This window comes from Rhinolophus sinicus, linkage group LG04 (assembly GCF_036562045.2).
Source record: "Rhinolophus sinicus isolate RSC01 linkage group LG04, ASM3656204v1, whole genome shotgun sequence".
NCBI lineage: Eukaryota > Metazoa > Chordata > Mammalia > Chiroptera > Rhinolophidae > Rhinolophus > Rhinolophus sinicus.
The window spans coordinates 140,107,851-140,123,597 of NC_133754.1; the positions used below are offsets into that span (position 1 = coordinate 140,107,851).

The following is a 15,747-nucleotide window of genomic DNA, read 5'->3' on the forward strand; positions in this document are numbered from 1 at the left end:
AGTCTACTTAAGACACGATGTAGACCTGGCCTAAGGAAGTTACACCTTGGAACATTTTTTTTTTTTTCTGAAACAAAAATTGCCAACAGCATCACTCTGAATCAGGATTTCTCAACCTCGGCACTATTAACATTTGGAGCCAAATAATTCTTTGTGGGGGGCTGTCCTGAGCATTGTAGGACGGAGAGCAGCATTCCTGGCCTCTGCCCCTAGACACTTGTATCACATCTGCTCCCTGCAGTTGTGACAACCAAAAATGTCTCCACTCATCCTATGGTGAGAGCCACTGCTTGGAAAATGACCATAATAATAATTGTAAAATGTTTGATCAAGGCCTAAACATATTAAATACTTATAAATAAAAAGCAGTAAGAGACAAATTATGGCAATACTGAAAGTTGGGATCCCACTGACTAATGCCTGTGGGGAAAAAATGATGCTGAGGTTGGCCTGACAGCAGGATTTCAGGGTCAGGGCTGCATGAGCAGCTCAGATAAGTGACTCAGATATATCACCCAGCACTCAATCTATTTCTGTGTCTGAGGCTGAATGAAGTTCTAATCTGCATAGATCTGATTGGATGGCCCTTTGATTGCTCTATTCATCCGTTCATTTACAATCTCTTTCATGCCAGGGTTTCCTGACTACACTCATAACCCAGCAATCCCAGCTCTCTCAAGCAGGATAATGCGGTTTTGCTTTAAGCTGAGATACTGCACAAAGCATAAGCAGGAGATTTAGATTCAGCTGAGGTTTCTGATAGTTAAGAACACAGCAGGAGTTACCATTTAGGCAACAAACACCGCAAGATCCTGGATTAGCGTTTCCTCCAGTTGCAAACATACTCCTTTTCATGTTTCGTTGGATCCTTTTCATTAAGTTAGAGTTTTCCTGCCAAGCTTCCCCTGGATTCATCCCTGGCTTCTGTGTGGGGTGGCATTTGATAGCTGATAGATGAAACACCTTAATGCGTATTATCGCAACACCCCTAGGAATTAGTCCCTGTTAGGTCTCCCAGTAGCACTAATCTGTACACTGCTAAGAAGAATCAACTTTCTAGAAGGAAGGTGTATCCTTGTCATTGGCAATGGAGGGAAGGACATCATTCCACTAAGAGATTTTGTTGCAACCAGGCGAAAGCCACTCATGGGATGTGCCACTTAACCCGTGCCTGGTGAAGCACGCCAAGGGATCTTTCACTCCTATAGGTATCGCAATCACTCTCACACCCTTACAGAGACCCAAGACACCTCGGCTGGCTCCCGCCCCCACCCAGGCATGGAGTGATGGCAGAAGCATATGAGGAAGTCAGTTGACTTCCTGACCCTACCCAATCATTTGGTGGCTGTCACAGGGATACCAAATGTGAAGCAGAAGGTTGTCAGAGATGAGCCGGGCTCCGAGAGGAGTTTTGAAGGCACGAGAGCCTAAAGAGCCTCTAGGGATCCATCCATCTTCCCGAGGAGCCCTGTGATCTGCACTTTAAAATCAGGTGTGCCATCTTGAGAAACCATCCCACATTCCGAGCGAAATTAGTTTAATGTTCCCATATAAAAAGGTCCCAAGCCAGGTGGAGGATCATTATATGAGCACACACCGTGGAACTAAAAACGTTTGCATGCTGCTGGAAGGAATTTATGGGGAAATTTATTACAGATCCCCTCTTATGTAAATTGTGTCCCCATATGATGAGTTCAGTGAAAGCAGGGAGGGCAGGAAAAGTTATTTGGGCCAACTATCATTAGCATTTCACCTTTGAGAAATAAGATATTCTTCATCCAGATAGTCTCATGAGCCCCAAAAAGGGGAAGGAAGGCAAAAGAAAAATCCCAAACCTTTCGTAAGGATAACTCCTTTGCTTTTGTGGGAACTCCACTTATTTCTAAGTTCTTCCTGTAAACTAGGCTAAACTGGAGACTAGGATGGAATAAATGAGGGTCTGAGAAGTGGCACAGGCTGGCAAATACCGCACAGCTCAGGGGCAGGAGTGTCTACAGCATTTCAGATTCTTTGTCTTCCATTCTAAGTTCTTAGAGAGTAGGATCCTTTTTACACGCAGGCCTCTGAGACCACAGACATGACAGGGAACAGGAAAGGACAGCACAGTGGAAAGCCAAAGCACGGACTTGGCAGCTAAAGACACCCAGAGTCTAATTCTGGCCCTGTCATTTGCTAGCAGGCAATTCTAATAACAGAGAACAAAAGACAAAAACAAAAAAATAACAACAACCAGACTAGGTGACTCCTGTCCTCCGCGCCTCCACTGGCACCCATTTCACCCAAAGCGGAAGCCACTGAATTCACCACAACACCACAACACCCTCGAGGGCCCAGCCTCTGTTCTGTCCAAACACACCACTGCCCCCTCCTCCTGCACTTCACTCCCACCCCCACGACCTCTGTATTGTTCCTGGAACTTGCAGAGTACACTCCTGTTTCAGGGCCTTCGCACTAGTTGTCCCCTCTTTCTGGAATGTTCTTCCCTAGATCCTCACACTTTCTTCAGGTTTTTTCTCACATGTCAGCTTATCAGTGAGGGCTTCCCAGCATACAATGGCGGGGCCCTCCACTCAGCCCTCCCACCCTGCACCAGGATTTCCTATTCCCCTTGTCCTGCTTAATTTTGCTCTGTAGCACTTATTACCAACTAAAATAACATATAGTCATTTGTTATATATTGTCTGCATCCCACATAAGGGTGCAAGCTCCATAAAGGCAGGGGTTTTATCTACTGTATTCACTGCCATATTCCTGGAACCTAAAACTATCCCTGGCATGAGGCAGTACTTACATGGATGGATGCAACTGACCACCTACTACACATCTCAGACACTTTTCATAGGCAAGTTTCTCTGTGTCTCACTGCCAAGCATATACATTCTACTGCTTGGACACTCCCGGTCATTTCTACTGCTATACTGTGGGGTAGGAGGGGTGGCTTAGTGTAAAACATGACATTTTTGTACATGCGTGTATGCGTGTATGTGTGTATGTATGTATGTATATGCATGTGTGTGTGTACAAGTTAATTCAATCTATACCTTACAAACAGCATTTAAAATTCCTATATCAAATCTCAGTACTCCAGGAGGGGTGGTTAACTAGAATATGAGGGAACCTAATTATTGGTAAAATGAGAGAATTGCAATATACGTGATTAGTTATAAACACTGTAAAGGCTCCACTGCCCTGAAGGAAACAAAGCATAAAGACTTGCCTAGCGCCATCAGTTCAGTGCTCAGCTCAAGGTTCTAGCCTGCTTGTCCTGGCTCCCTCCACGTCACAGATGCCCTGTGAGTTGACAAACCATGAGGGTGCTGGTCCGGCCATCAGAGTAGTTTTGCATCTGCTGCAGAGTCTTCCACGCAGGCTGTTAGCTGGAGCACCAAGGATAGAACTACAGAACTGGTTGTAAACCTGTCTTGTGCCTGGCGGCTAAATGTTTGTCTACTTGTTAGCATTCAAGTTTGCTTTCATTGTAAAAGTCTTAGGTTGAGTTTGCCCACAAACACATCCTGAGAGAGGGATTCAAGTACCAGTAATTTATTTGAGGGGTGCAGGAAGCATGGGTATGAGTGTGGAATACAGGGAAAGGGAGGCAACTGATGAAGGGGACATTATCAAGCCAGCTACAACTGCGGCCTCCTGGAGCTTAATCCCACAGGAAAACTCTGAGGAATTATGCAAAATGGACACCTCACAATTATCCCCACCAACACAAGCGGGAACTGGGGTATTTATATACTGATCCTCAAGAGTCATTGCTTGAAGGCTGCTCCTATGGCCTGGAATGCACATGAACGGACTGGCCTTGCTGGACTCTGGAGAAAAGCCCTCAGTCACAAGAATGCAGAGACTGACTTATAGGACACTGAAATGTGCCCTGACGTCTAGGGGCTCTGGGCAAGGCACTGACCATGTCTACACGTAACAAATCACCTGCCGGTATGATCAGGGGAGAAGGGGAGAGGACACAAACACACCGAATGCATACCCTAGGTGCGTGCTACTCTCCACCCTAGGTACCCGTACGTACCAAAAGAACCTGCTGAATATTTTTCATTGGCTGATATGGAACATAGTCCAGTTTTAAACACCCGCCTTAAGGTTTTTACATTTGCTGTTCCCACTGCCTAGAACGTCTGAAGGCCATTCTTTAAGGGACACTATCTTTAAAAGTTGGTAACAGAAAATGTAAGCAGTTTACTGCTGTCTCCTTTCCTCTGATACCTCTTTCGGCAAACTTAGCTTTCCGGAAGTCCCTCCAATGCAAAAGCACATGCAAGGCAAGCCCCAAGCTTTATCACCCAAAGTACCCCTCTAGAAGGAGAGTTTTCAAAAGACTTTCTAAGGGAGGAAAAACTCTCCTGCTCTACCCAAATGTTCTGCCTCCAGTAGGGGAGGGAAAAAGGGGAGGTTATTACTCCCTGATGCTTGTCAGATGCCCATTCTGAATAGGGTGGAGTCAAAAGGGAAGAACAGGAATGGAATGTCTTTCATACATGAGCTGCTGCTATTAATCACTGTATCAGTTATCTACGGCTGCAGTAATGCTGTGTAACAAACAACCACATAGCTTCACTGACATATAACAGAATGTTTATTACTTGTGTGTCTGAGGTCAGTTGGGGTCAGCTGGCTATTGGCTACGACAACTGGGGCTCTCTGCTCCATATGGCTCACTTTTGTGGAACATAACATAGAATAGAAAAGCATGAATGAAAAGCATCTTTGCAGGCCTACCACAGCTCCTGGTCTATCACAGCTCTAGGAGGTCCTCTTTCTGTCTCAGCAGAAAATGCATTCCTTCAAAAGGTATTTATTGACTACGTCTCATGTACCAGGTCCTATCTAGGGTCTAGACCTTGGAGAAACAACATTGAACCAAACAGACAAAAATTCCTGCCTACATTCTAAAGGGAGGACACCGACAATAAAGAAAATGAGTAAGTAAAGATTGGTTTATTAGATTTGGTAAGTGCTATAGAAGAAAATAAATCAAGGTAAGTAGGGTGAGCGGTACCAGTGATGGGGTGGGGTAACAATTTTAAATAAGGTTGTCAGGGTAGGCCTAGGTGTAAAGGTGATATTTGAACAAATACTAGAAGGAGAAAGAGACAGGTGGGTGTCTGGAGGAAAAGTGTGCCAAGCAGAGGGAGCAACCAGTGCAAAGGCCCTTTGATGGAAGAATGCCTGTGTGTTCAAAGGACAGGAAGGAAGTCGGGGTGGCTGCCATACAGTGAACCAAGGAAGTAGCTGTAAGGGGCAGACCTTGATGACGTGCAAATTGCTATGTAAGGCAGTTGACTTTTACCCTGTGGGAGACTGGAAACCAGTTCTGACCCCTGAGCCAAGGAGAGGCAACATCTGAATGATGTTTTTAGAAGATCCAAGCATGATATGGAATGAGCCTAGTTAAGTCCATCTTTCCCAGCAGCCCGGAAGTTCATGAATGGGCAGCCAACCTGCAATGGACTAAATTGTGTCCATGATGTAACTAATTTGAGTTTCAGGGATTCAGATGTTTAAATATAGAGAGCCACTGAGGTGCACAACCATACAAGTGCTGGAAGGCCTAGGGGGTGTTTCTGTAATATGGGGATTGTTGCAACAACAAAGGTTCTTTTAGAGACAGAGCAATTCAGAAGCCATCAAAAGCTCTGAGAATAACCAGAAGTAAAATTAGATGTAAGGGGTTGTGCTGTTTAACTTCAATGTGTCCACTTGACTGGACATGGGGTGCCCTGATTAAACATTATTTCTGTTGTGTCTGTGACAGGGTTTCCAGATAACACCAGCATTTCAGTCAGTGGACTCAGTGAAGCAGATTTCCCTGCCCAGTGTGGGTAAGTGTCATCCTATCCCTTGAGGGCCTGGATAGAAGCAGAAGCAGAGGAAAAAGGAATCTGCTCCTTTCCTGCCTCCCTGGTGAGCTGGGACATCTCATCCCATCTTCTCCTGTCTGGGACTGAGTTACATACACTGCTTTCCTGCATCTCCAGCTTGCAGACAGTAGGTCAGCATCCCAAATCACGCCAGCCAATTCTTCATAATAAATATGTATACATTTAATATAAATTAATTATACATTAATTTTTAAATATTAAACAACAGGTTAATTTACAGATAATGTAATATATTAATTATATATGTGTGTGTGTGTGTGTATATCTCCCATTGGTTCTGTTTCTCTGGAGAACCCTGACTCATACAGATGTCTACAAGAAGTGGCTTCACTCTAAGTTCATAATTAAGCAACTGTTACAGCTCTTATAAGCCAAGTATCAATATGTATCATGGACAGATACACACACACACACACACACACACACACACACACACACACACACAATAAATTTACTGTATTTTCAAATTAGGACAGAGATACTTCCAAAATGGACTAGGAGCCATAGTCAGGAAGGATCTAGAAAGAAAGGGCTGAGGAAGCCCAGGATGGCATCTACAGGACATGGGGAATAGACTGATGGTTGGCCCACAGCCCAGTAATGACTCTTGGGGACTCACAAAAAGACCCGCATACATACAGTTCTTAACCTAGGCAATTCCTCATCTTGGAATAAAGTCATTTTTTTTTCATTTAAAAAATATAGTGAGGAGTTCCGGAAAAATGGCGGAGTGAGGTGAGCCTCTGTAAAGCTCCCCTGGAATTTACAAAGAATCGAACAACAAAAACTCCACAAAGGACTCCCTGCACAGCAGACAGGCAAGACGAAGAGGCCCACTACCGACTGAAATCACCTACAGGTGGGAGATTCGCGCGCGGGAGCGGGGGGAGGAGGAAAGTGAGAAGCGGGCGGAGACGCAGCTCCGCGGGCGCAGGACTCAGACCCAGCTCAGTGCGCCGAGCTCGCTGCTTCCCGGAACTACCGCAGCTGCGGGAGATCGGACTGGCTAGGGCTCCGCCAGGGCTCCACAGGGCTGAGGGGACAGCATATAACACGGCTGAACCCAACGCTCACGGCAGAGACCTCGGAGAAAAGACTGAGGGAAAAAGGCTGAAAACGGTGGTTTAAGCCCGCACTGCCGAGCAGAGAACGGAGCCTTAGGCACTGAGACTAGCCGCCTCCCTCCCCTCTCAGAGCTCGCCCCGCCCCCACCTGCCCGGTGCTAGAAGCGAAACAGTAGCAGTGTCAGATCAAAACAACAGAAAATTTGCTATATTTGAGAACTGTGGCCCACAAACACAAATCCACAGCCCAACTAGTTCCGGCAAAGGGAAGAGAGCTGTGGAAGCAGGACAGGCTGTGGTGGTGGTCGCTGCCATTGCTCTGGGCCACCTCTCACAGCTCACCCCGCCCCTGGCCCCACCTATCTGGGCGGTTCCCTGCAGGAGTAAACAGAACTGCTGAACAAAGAAAGACCTCTTCCTATCAACTTGTTGCAGAAGTCACTCCTGTAGATGTCTAGGAAGAGAAATAGTAAACCAGTAATCGCCATGAGTAACCAAGGCAACAAGATAGCTCAGAAAGAAAGTGAAAAATCTCCAGAAAAGGCACTTAAATATACAGAAATATGTGACTTAAATGACAGAGAATTCAAGGCTGCAGTTCTGAAAAACTCAACGAGATACAAGAAAACACAGATAGGCAGTTAAATGAACTCAGAAACTCAATTAAAGAACAGTATGAGCATTTTACGAAAGAGATTGAAATTTTAAAAAGAACCAAATAGAATTTCTGGAGATTAAGAACTCAATAGAAGAAATTAAGAATGAAATAACCAGCTTAGGTAGTAGAGTTGACCAGATGGAGGAAAGAATCAGTGACATCGAAGATAGAAACCTGGAAATGACACAGATAGAAGAAGAAAGAGACTTGAGACTTAAAAGAAATGAAAGAACTCTACAAGAACTTTCTGACTCCATCAGAAAGAGCAATATAAGAATAATGGGCATACCAGAAGGAGAAGAAAGAGAGAAGGAACAGAGAATATATTCAAACAAATCGTCGATGAGAACTTCCCAAATTTGTGGACAGAACTGGACCCTCGAATCCAAGAAGCAAATAGAACACCTAGTTACCTCAATCCCAACAGGCCTTCTCCAAGGCACATTGTACTGAAGCTGTCTAAAATCAACGACAAAGAAAGAATCCTCAAGGCAGCCAGGGAAAAGAAGACGGTAACTTACAAAGGAAAGCCCATTAGATTATCATCAGATTTTTCAGCAGAAACTCTACAAGCCAGGAGGAGTGGAACCAAATATTCAAACTATTGAAAGAGAGAAATCATGAGCCAAGAATAATATATCCAGCAAAGATATCCTTTAGATATGAAGGAGGAATAAAGACCTTTCCAGACATACAGAAGCTGAGGGAATTTTCTAATACACGACCTGCACTACAAGAAATACTAAAGGAGGCTATTCGACCACCATCAACAGGGACAATTTGTGGCAACCAAAACTCAAAAAGGGGAGAATAAAGGCCTGAACCGAATATGGGAATGGAGAAAGTAAGCGTGCTGAAGAAAATGGAATACTCTAAATATCAAACTTACTTTTACATAAACTTAAGGGTAACCACTCAAAAAAAATCCAGAACTGAAATATATACTGAAATAAAAGAAGAAACAGAGGGAAACATCATAGAATACCACCACACAGAAATAATAGACAACAACAAAAGGCAAAGAAACAATGGAGACACAGCCTTACCAGAAAACTAAAGATAGAATGACAGGAAATTCTCACATATCAATAATCACCCTAAATGTAAATGGACTGAACTCACCAATAAAAAGGCACAGAGTAGCAGATTGGATCAAAAAACTAAACCCAACCATATGCTGTCTCCAAGAGACACATCTCAGCTACAAGGACAAGCATAGACTCAAAGTGAAAGGGTGGAAATTGACACTCCAAGCAAATGGTGCCCAGAGAAAATCAGGTGTAGCCATAATGATATCAGATGAAACAGACTTCAAGGTGAAAAAGATAACAAGAGACAAAGATGGACATTTCATAATGGTGAAGGGACTGTAAAACAAGAAGACATAACAGTCATCAATATTTATGCCCCCAGTCAGGGAGCACCGAAATACACCAAGCAACTACTAACAGAACTAAAGGGAGAAATTGACCAAAACACAATTATACTAGGGGACTTAAATACATCATTGACAGCTATGGATAGATCATCCAAACAGAAAATAAATAACGACATAGTAGCCCTAAATGACACATTAGATGAAATGGACATAATTGACATTTATAGAGCACTTCATCCTAAAACATCAGACTACACATTCTTTTCTAGTGTACATGGAACATTCTCAAGGATAGACCATATATTGGGACATAAAATCAGTCTCAACAAATTTAAAAGATTGAAATCATACCATGCATATTCTCTGATCACAAGGCTTTGAAATTGGATATCAACTGTAAAAAGAAAGCGGAAAAACACAAATACATGGAGACTAAACAACATACTTTTAAAGAAGGACTGGGTCAAAGAAGAAATTAGAGGAGAGATCAAAAGATACATAGAAACAAATGACAATGAAAATACATCCTACCAAAATTTTTGGGATGCAGCGAAAGCAGTTTTAAGAGGAGAATTTATCTCATTACAGGCCTATCTCAAGAAACAAGAAAATTCCCAAATAAATAACCTCATGTTACACCTTAAAGAACTAGAAAAAGAAGAACAGGTAAAACCCAAGGTCAGCAGAAGAAAGGAAATAACAAAAATTAGAGCAGAAATAAATGAAATAGAGAACAGAAAGACAATAGAAAAAATTAATGTGACAAAGAGCTGGTTCTTTGAGAAGATTAACAAAATTGACAAACCCTTGGCTAGACTTACTAAGATAAAAAGAGAGAAGACACTGATTAACAAAATCAGAAACGTAAAAGGGGAAGTTATCACGGACACCACAGAAATACAAAGGATCATCCAAGAATACTATGAAGGACTATATGCCACCAAATTCAACAACCTAGAAGAAATGGATAAGTTCTTAGAAACATATAGCCTTCCAAGGCTGAACCATGAAGAACTGGAAAATCTAAACAGACCGATCACCAGTAACAAAATTGAATCAGTCATCCAAAACCTTCCCAAAAGCAAAAGTCCGGGACCAGATGGCTTCACTAGTGAATTCTACCAAACCTTCAAAGAGGATCTAATACCAATTCTGCACAAACTCTTCCAAAAAATTGAAGAAGAAACAGTACTCCCCAACACATTTTATGAGGCCAACATTACCCTGATACCAAAACCTGGTAAGGACAGCACAAAAAAAGAAAACTACAGACCAATATCTCTGATAAATACCGATGCAAAAATCCTAAACAAAATTCTAGCAAATCAACTACAACAATGCATAAAAGGATTATTCATCACAACCAAGTGGGGTCCCTCCCCGGGCACAAGGATGGTTCAACATACGCAAATCCATCAATGTGATACATCATATAAACAAAATAAAGGACAAAAATCATATGATTATATCAATTGATGCAGAAAAAGCATTTGACAAGATACAACATCCATTTATGATTAAAACACTTAATAAAATAGGTATAGAAGGAAAATACCTTAACATAATAAAAGCCATATATGACAAGCCCTCTGCTAATCTCATAATTAATGGAGAAAGACTGAAGCCCTTTGCTCTACGTTCAGGAACACGACAGGGATGTCCCCTATCACCTCTGCTTTTCAACATCGTGTTGGAAGTCCTTGCCAGAGCAATCAGGCAAGAGAAAGAAATCAAAGGCATCCAAATTGGGAATGAAGAAGTTAAATTATCACTCTTTGCAGATGACATGATGCTATATATAGAAAACCCTAAAGACTCCACCAAAAAGCTATTAGAAACAATCAACGAATACAGTAAAGTTGCTGGCTACAAAATCAACGCACAAAAGTCCATTGCCTTCCTATATACCAACAATGAAATCTCAGAAAAGAAATACAAAAACAATTCCTTTTACAATTGCATCAAAAAGAATAAAATACCTAGGAATAAACTTAACCAAGGATGTGAAAGACCTATATGCTGAAAACTATAAGACTTTTCTGAAAGAAATTGAAGAAGACACAAAGAAATGGAAAGACATTCCGTGCTCATGGATTGGAAGAATCAACATAGTTAAAATGGCCATATTACCCAAAGCAATATACAGATTCAATGCAATCCCCATCAAAATCCCAATGGCATATTTTAAAGAAATAGGACAAAAATCATCAGATTTGTTTGGAACCACAAAAGACCCCGAATAGCCAAAGCAATCTTAAGAAAAAAGAACTATAATGGAGGTATCACACTTCCTGACTTTGGCCTGTACTACAGGGCCACAATAATCAAAACAGCATGGTATTGGCAGAAAAACAGACATATAGACCAATGGAATAGAATTGAGAACCCAGAAATAAAACCACATAAATATGGACAGATAATTTTTGACAAAGAAGCTAAAACATACAATGGAGCAAAGACAGCCTCTTCAATAAATGGTGCTGGGAGAATTGGATAGCCACGTGCAAAAGAATGAAACTGGACTGCTATTTGTCACCATGTACCAAAATTAATTCAAAATGGATCAAAGACTTAAGCATAAGACCTGACACAATAAACTGCATAGAAGAAAACATAGGTACTAAACTTATGGACCTTGGGTTCAAAGAGCATTTTATGAATTTGACTCCAAAGGCAATGGAAGTAAAAGCTAAAATAAACAAATGGGACTATATGAAACTTAAAAGCTTCTGCACAGCAAAAGAAACCATTGACAAAATAAAGAGGCCACCAACTGAATGGGAGAAGATTTTTGCAAACAGTGCCTCCGATAAGGGGCTAGTATCCAGAATATACAAGGAACTCATGCAACTGAACAACAAAAAAACAAACAACCCAATTGAAAAATGGGCAGAGGACTTGAAGAGACATTTCTCCAAAGAGGACATACAAATGGCAAATAGACATATGAAAAAATGCTCAACATCACTAATCATCAGAGAAATGCAAATCAAAACCACAATGAGATATCACCTCACCCCAGTCAGAATGGCCATCATCAACAAGACAAATAGTAACAAATGTTGGAGAGGCTGTGGAGAAAAAGGAACCCTCATACACTGTTGGTGGAGATGCAGATTGGTGCAGCCGCTGTGGAAGGCAGTGTGGAGGTTCCTCAAAAAATTACGAATAGAATTGCCATATGACCCAGCAATCCCTCTCCTGGGTATCTACCCAAAAAATCTGAAAACATTTAGAGATAAAGACACGTGTGCTCCAATGTTCATTGCAGCTTTGTTTACAGTGGCCAAGACATGGAAACAACCAAAATGTCCTTCGATAGATGAATGGATGAAGAAGTTGTGGTATATATACACAATGGAATACTATTCGCAGTAAGAAAAGATGATATAGGAACATTTGTGACAACATGGATGGATCTTGAGAGTGTAATGCTGAGCGAAATAAGTCAGACAGAAAAAGCAGAGAACCATGTGATTTCACTGATATGTGGTATATAAACCAAAACAACAAAAGAACAAGACAAACAAATGAGAAACAGAAACTCATAGACACAGACAATGGTTTGGTGGTTGCCAGAGGGTAAGGGGGGTGGGGGGTGGGGGTGGGGGGAGGGAGATGTGGGTAAGGGGGATCGAATATATGGTGATGGAAGGAGAACTGACTCTGGGTGATGAACACACAACGGGATTTATAGATGATGTAATACAGAATTGTACACCTGAAATCTATGTAATTTTACTAACAACTGTCACCTCAATAAATTTAATAAAAAAAAAAAAAAAAAAAAAAATATAGTAAAACTTAAAGAGGAAGGAAATAGAGTGGTGATTCTCAACGATGGTGTTTATAAGAATCATCTACTAGGAGTTACTACTGATCCCTAAAGGTCCCCAGTTCTTGCAGGAGGACGAGGCCTGGGCCTTGCTGTTTTTACCAAGTTCTCCAGGTGACTCTGATTCACACAGAAGTTTAAGGGCCATTAATATACTAGAGAGCTGGTTCTTAAACTTGGCTACCTATTGGAATCACGTGGAGAATTCTGAGAATTACTAGTGGGTCCAACCGGCAACAGGATTTTTCAAAGGTACCCAGGGACAGCCAAGATGGAGAACCACCAATGGATAAGAAAGATTGCTGTCACCCAAGGGGAATTACTGATCCCTATGTATTCAAAACTCCATTCAATCATAATCTGAAATCCTTGTTCTTATCTGCCATGTTTAAAGACAGAATCCAGAAATGAGTAGATGGTGTTTATCATTGTTATTCAATAGAATATAATGAAATCACACAAAAAAATTGAAAGAACAATTGAGAAAACCTTGATAAAAACAATAGCACTTTTGTGTTACCATTGTTTACTCAATTACCAGCAATAACATTATCACTGGTACATGGCGCTCAGCTTTGATTTTATCCACAGGAACTATTTTATTAATTACTTGGGAAAAGGCAGAAATGGGCCAGTTATCCGAGCTGTCCTTCTGCTTTCTAAAAGCTCAGGCTGATGGCAACATTTACTCCACAAGTCTTTTCTCCAATAAACCAGTTGCCACACATCTGCCTGCCAAGCATGAAGGTTTACAGAATGGTGGAGCTTTCACCTGCTTTCTTGGCATTCATTTTGTAGTTCCTTAATCCTCCCTTGCAATTTCATCGGGGGTAATATGGCTACTGTAACCATCAGATGAGATCATGTATGTAAATTGCTTGCCACACTGCATGACACAGAAAAATCATTCTATAATCCTTTCTTGCTTCTTTTTTCAAATCCATGCTGGAGCATTGCTAACTGACAAACTTGAGTGTGAATATAGAGAAGTGAAAAGTATTCAGGCCTTGTAGTTTAAAGCAATTTAATAACTCATTAGCTGTGTGGCTTCAGACAAGTTATTTAGCCTCTCTGAGTGTCATATTCTTCATTTGTAAAATTGGACCAATACTACCAACAGCCCAGGCATGGCAATGGTGTGATGATAAAATGAGTTATTGTAGCTACAGCACTAAGGTACAGTCTGGCACACAATACGTATTCAAGTCCCTGGCACCAGGTAAGCCCAATATAAGTGTCAGCTGTTATGATTGCGTGATGTCAGTGTTATTCTGTGTGATACGAGAGGGATCACATCGGGAATACTGCCATAGCAAATCTTGTCTGCCTATCAAAGGAAAAAGTTAAGAATTCTGTGTCTCCTCCCTCTTAGCAAATCTCAAGTTTATCTACAGAGAAAAGGTTCGGGTCAGTGATCTGCATGAGGGCTAAATAATGCTGAAATGAGCAACTATGGATTTTGTTACCTTTGGGCCTAAGTACCATGTAATGATTTTCCTGATTTTCCCATGTAGAGCCAGGAAGGATCTTAGAGAGCACAAAGCCCAGTATATATTAATAATAAATTAAATCTGAATTGTAAATGGTGCATGGGGCACGTTGGATACTAACTAGTTACAGAGTCAGGATTTGTACCCACGTCTAGAAGAAGCTATAGTAACAGTTTTCATACAGCGCTAAGCAATTTACAAAGCACTTAACATTTCTCTTCACCACAGCCTCTAAAGCCGAGTTTCTCACCCATGGCACTATGGACATTTGATGCCAGATAATTCTTCATTGTGGGGACTGTCCTATGCATTGCAGGATGTTTAGCAGCATTCCTGGCCTCTACCCACTACATGCCCGTAGCACCCCAAGAAAACAGTTGTAACAACCAAAAATATCTCCAGACATTGTTAAGTGCCTCTTGGGGGACAAAATTGACCTCCAGTTGAGAACCACTGTTTTCAAGGATAGCACGAAGGCACAAAACTGAGTTCAGAGAGATTAAGCAACTCGTACTGTGACCCAAGAACTAAAACTGGAAGAATTGGGGCTTGGGGGCCAGGGAGAGACAAAAACAAGCAGGCAAACAGAAAATATACAAATGGTCTAACTATTAGTGTGGTGACTTTTCCATGTTCCCCTCACTGAGTGAAGGTGAGTTTCATTCTTTCTTATCCCCTCTCCTAGAGAAGAAAAATAAATATGAACAAGAACTTGAAAAGCCTGTTGAGGCCAACTATTTCAAACATACTGTGCAAGAAATGTCAATATTTTTCATCACAAGATACAGAAAGTGTGAGTTTACTGTAGTTATTTTTAGATGAGATCATTTTAAGGTAAATAACCCTCAGGGTATTTTGTATACATACCTGAGTTATTCTGGCCCCTGGTATATATTGATCTCAAACTCTTCCAATGCACAATTGTCACCCAGGTCAGTGAGAGATGATTCCATCTTAACACTGGAAACAGAGAAAAAGATATTTTCTCATACAAATGGTCTAAAATTTCCCTGAGACATAGTACAAATGTTTGGCTCCACTGTTCTAATGAAAGTAGTTGAAAATTACTTTAACAACCAGTAGATTAAGGAACTAGTAATAATATTATGAGTGTGGCTAAGAATGTGAAGGCTGAGAGAAAATGGAAATAAGAGATTTGACTTTGTCAAGGTGAATGATGTTATCTTGAGTGAAAAGCTAACATGGTCTGCCCACTGGAGGTGGAAAAGGTGTTGGGTTACTGGCAGCGTGGCCTTGGACGTGACCCATAGGGCAGAGACATTTTTCCTCTGGGCTTCCTCCACAAGAAGCCATTTCCACATGGGTCACAGCCTTGCATTGCTGGAACGCCTTTCCTATCTTGTTTCTCTCATTCCTTGCCGATGCCCAAGTAGAGCCATTTCTGGAAAAGCACAA

General features: G+C 41.6%; 1 long non-coding RNA gene across 1 annotated transcript in view; it reads right to left on the reverse strand.

Moving 5' to 3' along the window:
• Positions 1-15,296, reverse strand: part of LOC141571343 (uncharacterized) — a 361,216-nt gene extending 345,920 nt beyond the window's left edge. Inside the window, exon 1 of the long non-coding RNA XR_012496105.1 lies at positions 15,199-15,296. This is a non-coding gene — a long non-coding RNA (uncharacterized LOC141571343). The remainder of the gene's footprint in view (positions 1-15,198) is intronic.
• Between the last annotated feature and the right edge of the window lie 451 nt (positions 15,297-15,747).